We start from the raw sequence: 7,681 nt of genomic DNA, 5'->3' as shown, positions 1-7,681 counted from the left end.
GCTGGTTCATTCCCCAGGTGAAGCTGATGGCTGAGCTGATCTGAAGCCAGGAGCTCCCTCCCCGGTCTCCCATGTGTGTGCAGGGTCCCAAGTCTTGGAGCCATTCTCCTCTGCTCTCATAGGCCATCAGCAGGGAGCTGGACAGGAAGTGGAGCAGCTGGGACATGAACAAGGCTGCTGAACATTGGCAATCACAGGAACCAGGGCAGGGGGAAGGCCTGGTGGAAATTATGGTGGGCTGCTCTAACTAGACTGCAGCTCCCACTGGTTTGCGTGAGGGCCGAATGTGTAGTGGGCAGGATCAGGTTGGGTTCCAACACCCATTTGTTTGTGTAGAAGACAGGGCTGGAAGCAGAACTGACTCAGCATTGCAACCACCAGCATATGCATAGACTGGGGTGATGGTCTGTGCTGGACCCTGTACTGGCAAGCACACACAAGAATCAGGTCTGGGATCACCTCAGATGAAGTTTCTTTGGGGAAACCCCCAATCAAACTGCTGGACTCAGCACCCTAACCATGGCGAGAATTGCAGGTTCCGTGGTCTGACCGTGGAGTGCATGTGTCAAAGCTGAGCCTCTTCAGTGGCTCAGTTGGAGCAATGGACAGCACATTCAGGTGCACATGGAGGATGTGGCAGTACATTGGATCCTGCAGAGGATACATGGTACCACAACAGAGGACAGAGGACAGAACAAATCCATCAACTACCCTAGTCAAGTGTTGGCAATGAAAGTCTGGGCAAGTGGAGATGCTAAGGTGGATTATGTCAACCAGTGGATTCTAAAGAGATTTCATTGTGCTTGGAATGACAAGATTGGCAGCAATTCAGAACTGTTGAACTATCAAAACCACTTGAACAGTGCCCACAGAGCATGCCTCACATCGGGGACCCTGGGATGGTTGGGAGGCTGGGTGGGACTCCTCCCTTTATCTTCCTCCTTCCCCCAAATACAGAAAAAAGTTATGAAAAAAAAGATCAAAACCACTTAAACAGTGCCCTTGGAACATGCTCCACATTAGGGACCCTAGGATGACAACAGGTGGCTAAACCCCATTCTGGGGTTCTGATGTGGTTGAGCTGCTGGGGGCAGCTCTCCCTACTTCTCCCAGATACAGGAAGAAAAAGTTGAGTATAAAAAAGTATAAGCATGTTTTGTAAAAGCCGTTGTCAAAGCCTTAGGGAATGCAGGGAGTGTGGCACCTCTCACATCTTTATTGAACGCACCTGCCTGGCCCTGCCACTGCTGGGCTGAATGCAGGCTTCCCTAGGTCAGGTTAACACTGCCCCAGGCACACGGCCACTTGGTCTCATGTTTGGCCACATCTCTGCTGGCTTCATTTACTGCATTTAATGATTTTTTAAAAATTACTTCCTAGTTTTCCTATCTTTATATTAACTTGTTTCCTTGTGTTTCCTCTAGCGGGTAGGAGATATGGGAGGAATCTTTTTTTAAAAAAATTCATGAAAATGTGTATTTTGGGAAAACCATGCTTGCATTTCAAAAAAATGTTTTTGCACCAAAGTAAGCTTATCTTTTAATTATGCTTTCCATGAACACTTTGAAGTGCTCTCAGACAGACTTTCCTGTTCTGCCCCATCTACTGCTTTTTCTCCCATTCTATCGTGTTACCCCTGCCATTCAAGGCTCCATTTACCTGGCATCTTGCCCCTTTGCTTTGTTGCCTAGTGGACATTGACTCTCCTCATGCACAAGTCCTGGAAATGGTCTATGCACAGCTTTGACTGGTAGCTACGTGTAGCTTTTGAGTGCTTAAATGTGCACAGTGAGATGGAAAAATTAAAACTTTACATGGATGTCATCTTAGTTCATTTAAATTCAAGTATCCACATGTGGCTGGTAGCTACTGTAATGGACTGTTGTACTCTTGGCCAATAGTTAGGTCTCAGAAATCTTTCTCTGGACTCCCTGTGTGACTTGCTGCCCGTATCGCTCGCTCGCTCGCTCGCTCTCTCTCTCTCTCTCTCTCTCTGTCTCCCTTTTAAATTTTATGATGTAATTCCATAGGCTCTGGCATTTCCCTTACCCCCTCCCCAATTCCCTCCCCCCAGATTTCCCCTATATTATTACACTAGTGTACTTCTTCATAAACAGTCACAAGTCCATCATTCTGCTATTTAAGTGTATTCTGATATTGCTGGTATGGACAATAGCAGAGAGTCCAGCATCCTATTGTCAGGACACATTTAACAGTTTCATTGGCAGTCCATCTTTGATTTAGAAGCAGAGGTGCACACTGCATTGCACCTTCACATCTGGATACAACAGTCTCTATTACACAGTTACTATACATTCCCTTAAATGAAAAACCATAAAACAAAGTCAACAAGAATAAAGTTGAAAGCTTTACAATGCCATGAAGTTAAATAACATGCTACTAAATGATCAATGGCCACACTTCTCAACATCTCTCTGATAGCAGCAGGTTCACCCATTCCGAGACTTGAACTAACTTGCAATGTTCCTCTTATTTTTGTGTAGTGACTTAATGTCTTCTTTTGTCTCTAAGAGCATAAGACCATCTACTTCACTGGGACGTGAGTTGGACATTATTAAACAGAATGCCCAGTAGAGAATGGATTGTTATAAGTATTTGCTGAATGATTCACTCACTACATCAATGAATGGTTTACAATAAAGCTACCAGGGACAGGACTGGAAGGGTAGGTCAAAAGGAATACCCAACTTATCTTACATTAATGCTGAGAATACAGTCGTGCATTATACATGCACCATATGATATGGAATAGTTTTTGTTAGCTTTACAAAGCCCAGCGAGCAGGGTTTTGTAACTGCAAATGGACAGGTTTTAAATCATACATGAACATTATAGAGAGGAAAGGAAAAAAAAAACAGAAGAAGTTAATAATTCCAAATTGTGGCATAGATTGCAGCTGGACAAGAATAGAAGTGAGAAGACTGTTAAAAGCCCACGTGAACAATGAAGCTGATTGGGTTTGACAAATAATTTGGAGATAGAGTGGACAACAGTAGCTACTTGATTAGACATGGGGTAGGTGTAAGAGGTCGAAGAATTATGAATAAATTTCAGAAGCTGGGATGATAGTTCAATTGGCTAATTCTCTGCCTGCAAGCACCAACATCCAGGGCATACCCCAGTTGTGGCCTGGGAAAGCAGTAGAGGATGGCCCAAGTCATTGGGACCCTGCCACCTGCATGGGAGACCCAGAAGAGGGCTTCTGGTTACCAGCTTTGGATCAGCTCAGTTCTGGCCATTGCAGCAATTTGGGGAGTGAATCAGTGGAGGGAAGATTTTTCTGTCTCTCCTCTCTGCAAAAATCTAATTTTCCAATAAAAATAAGTACATCTTTTAAAAAAATAGAATGAATTTCAGGTTCCTGCTGGAGTGATTATGTTTCCTCGTTTACCAGAACGTACTGTCAAAAGGCTAGGAACGCTTTGGGGTGCAATATGATGAGTTCTGGTTTAACTATGTGGGGATTAGGAAGTTATAGAAATCTACATGTGAGGCCATATCTTGAAGCTGGGTGTAGAACTCTATGTTTGGATGACAGCTTGGCTAGTAGCTAAAGACTTTAACATGTGCATATATGGTAATTACCATGGAACCTCTGAATGACATCCCCCTGGGAGAGTGTGACTTGTTCCTAAAAAGGGCTTAAAATGAAGGCTCATTGACATTTGAAGTGGAAACCTTGAGAGAAATGTCTCCTGGGAGGAAAGAATTGCAGACATTGGGGGAAAAACAGGTAAAATAGTGTCTTGCATTACCTTGTTTTTGCTAAAAGTTAATTCTCATAGGAAGTTCTGCTTTACAACTAGATTTATGGAGAATATAATCCATTCAAATGTAACCCTCATGTCTTTTGTTACGTTTAAAGGCATGACTGATGTGTTTATCTTTTTCACTGTATTACTCTGTATGGGGCAGTGAACTGTTTAAGAGAAAGGGCTTATTCCACTCACAGCTCCAGAAGTCCCAAGTCCCAGTGGCATTGCTATACGAGGGCAATTCCTGGCAGGTGGTGGGCAAGCACAAAGGAAGGAGCACGTGGCAAGATATACGTCAAAAAAATACACTTGGCCCATAGTCAACACACTCAGACTTCCTCATGACTCTCTTGCGAGAACTGCCCTCTAACTCTCAATGACATAAAGCTCTGCTTCTAAGCCCATGTCTGCCAGCTGCAAAAAGTACCACCCCAAAGACCAGCCATTTAACATGTGGAATTTTGGGGGACACATCAATTGATATGTAGCCACAGCAGCTTGTAAAACTAGAGGAATTTTTCACTACTGGACAGTTGGTATTGTTTTATACTTTCCCAAACAGCTTGCTTTGCCTTTTTGTTCTACCTTAGAAAACTACACTGAAGGGGTATTAATATATTTTTTCATTGAATCAGGTATTGCACTGAGTACTCTATTTGTATTACCTTATGCAATCTTTATAAAAACATAAGTGAAGTCATGAAATTTCATTGTTCAAAATCTAGAATATTCGTTCATTCTCCTTGAGAATTAAAAACCAGGGGTTGACACTGTGGTCCCGCAGGTTAAGCCATCACTTGGGATTCCCACAACACTTTGGATTCCCAGTCACTCCATTTCCAATCCAGCTCCCTGCTGATACTCCTGGGAAGCGGCAGGTGATGGCCCAAATACTGGAGTCCCTGACATTACGTAGGAGAGCTCATTAGAGTTCTTGGTTCCTGGATTTGACCTGGCCCAGCCTGGGCTGCTGTAGGCATTTGGAGAATAAGCCAGCAGATGGAAGGTATCTCCCTTCCTCTTTCTATTGCCCTAATACTCTGCCTACAAATAAATAAATCTTACCATCGCCCAGTAGATCTTAGCCAATCTCCATTGTACCCACTCGCATCTGCTTGGGACCGCATACATTTACAAAACGCACTTCAACCTTGGAGCTCCTCATTTCTTAGATCAACCTGACAGAAATATAAATGAAATGAGATCAGCTACATCCACTACACAAGTGGATGTTTTGACAATTAGACTGGCTGGTGGGCTTACTACCACGCTCAAGATCTAGCATGTGCTAATTCCTCTCAACAGTTCTCTCACGTTCTTTCAAAAAACAAAGTGGTGCGGAGTACCTAATCTAGCTGTCAAGACGCTGCCTAGGATGCTTGGCTCTCCTTCAGTACTTGGGTTCAAGTCCCACCTTGCAAGTCCAGGATCCCATATGGGTGCCGGTTCTAATCCTGGCAGCCCCACTTCCCATCCAGCTTATGGCCTGGGAAAGCAGTCAAGGACAGCCCAAAGCCTGGAACCCTGCACCCGCGTGGGAGACACGGAAGAGGCTCCAAGCTCCTGGTTTCGGATCGGCACAGCTCCCAGCCATTGCGGTCACTTGAGGAGCGAATCATCGGACGGAAGATCTTCCTCTCTGCCTCTCCTTCTCTCTATATGTATCTGACTTTGCAATAAAACTAAAAAAAGTTTAAAAAAAAAACCCAAATTCTGTAAGTATTAGTTTATCCTAAAAACTTTGTTTCATTTAAAATTCCCAAAGAGCATGTTCATGGAATATAGACTTCTAGATTTACAGCTTTGCCTCTTGGCACTTTCAATATGTGATCGCGCTGTTTTCTGCTTTCCTTAGTTTCTGCTGAGAAACTCCTGTCCTCTGGAGCAGTTGTTCCCCTCAAGGTGACAGATTGTCTTTGCTTGTGCTAATGATTACTTTTTCTGTATTCCACATAAACAAAAGCACCTGAGTCCTCAATCATTTTCTTAGCATATAGATTGCATCCTGGGATGCAAAGTTTGAGAGCTGTTGATTTACACACTACCTCCTGAGGATGCAGCAGAAATTCCTGTAACATACAAGAAGAGAGATGTCCACGGACTCTGCCAGCTATTTGAACCCTCCCTCTGCCACTTGCTGGCTGATGCCCTTGAAAAAAATTGAACACACTCTAAGCATTTGACAAGAGGGCAGAACAATGGAAGACCTGGCAAATTAAAATAGTCATTTAAAAAGGTGGTAAGACATGCAACAGAAAAGTACAGCAGGAGTCAGAGAGACAAGAGGCCTGTGGTCCCTCCTGGGAGTTGTCACCACGTTTGCTTAGGAGGACCTGAAGCCTGAAAGGCAGACATCATGCAGGAGAAAACTCTCTGCCTCTGTATGGCCGCTGTCCCAGCTCACGTTGATACCTGGGCAGCATCTGACATGAAGCCGCACGACACTTGAGCTTCTTAAATGTAGCCTGCCAGGGTCAGGCTGCTGTGATACTGAGCAGCACTGGGAAAAGACCTGAGAATTGAACACACTGCCTTACAGCAGAGGCAAGGGGCTGTAGTTTTCTTCACTTGTAAGGACTGTGACGGACAGTTCTGGAACAAAATACAGACTAACAAGGTAGACGCAAAACCTTTACTTACTCCAAGTTTTAAGTGACGTTGGAGCCTTCGGAAGGAAGACATCAGGTCCACGCATTGTGACGCAGAGGGAGAAGCCACTGTTTGGGCTGCGCACATCCTCTATTAGGATGTTGTGGAATGTTTATGCGTAGTGGTGGGCCCAGTGCAGGTGCACAGTGGCTAAATCCTTGCCTTGCATGCGGGATCCTATATGGGTACCGCTTCATGCCCAGCTGCTCCATTTCCCATTTGGCTGCATGTTTGTGGCCTGGGAAAGCAGTAGAGGATGTCCCATAGCCTTGGGACCCTGAACCTTGGAAAACCCGGAGGAGGCTCCTGGCTCCTGGCTTCAGATCAGCTCAGCTCCAGCCATTAACGCCACTTGGGGAGTGAATCAGCAGATAGAACTTCTTTCTTTATGGATGTATTTCCTTCTGTCTATAAATCGGCTCTGCCTTTCTAATAAAAATAAATCAATTAAAACTACTCAGAATGAATACTTTTAGATTAAGAGAGTTAAGACAACGTGTAGCTAGATACTACAACCACCTACTTCCATTTGTCAGAGTTTAGTTCAGCACACTCCTGTCAGCACACAGGTGGACTCATCCTGCATTTGACAGCTACCAAACTCAGACTTGAAAGTTGTACTGCACTTGTGGTATGTATAACAGAAAAATGGCAAGTGAAGGGTGCCGCGCAATGGATCAGTTGGCTAATCCTCTCCCTTTATGCGCTGAAATCCCATGTGGGCACTGGTTCATGTCCTGGTTGCTCCACTTCCCACCCAGCTTCCTGCTTGTAGTCTGGGAAAGCAGTCAAGGATGGCCCAAAACCTTGGGACCCTGTACCCATGTGGGAGATTTGGAAGAAGCTCCTGACTCCTGGCTTCAGACTGACTCAGCTCCAGCCATTGTGGTCACCTGGGGAGTGAACCAGTGGATGGAAGACCTTTCTCTCTGTATCTCCTTCTTTGTGAAATCTGACTTTACAATAAAAATAAATAAATATTTTAAACAGTTGTATTATAAGAAAGACGCTCAGAATTTTGAACAATCCAATCCCCTTGTCTCATCACTACAGGCTATTAGCATCCCAAATAATAATATAAGTCACAATTTCCAATCCAAATTTCCTAATAATCCCTTTTGTATTTATTCCTTATAGGAGACTCACAGTTCTTCAGCAGTGTCGTCATTGCCAAAGGAGACACTAGGTGGCAGCACACACCAAAACATTGGGCGTTCAAGTCGTGCAGGAACCACCAAGGTTAAGGAAATAAGCCT

The sequence above is a fragment of the Ochotona princeps genome, chromosome 9 (assembly GCF_030435755.1).
Source record: "Ochotona princeps isolate mOchPri1 chromosome 9, mOchPri1.hap1, whole genome shotgun sequence".
In the NCBI taxonomy this organism is placed as follows: domain Eukaryota; kingdom Metazoa; phylum Chordata; class Mammalia; order Lagomorpha; family Ochotonidae; genus Ochotona; species Ochotona princeps.
Note: the sequence above shows the minus strand (reverse complement) of the source record.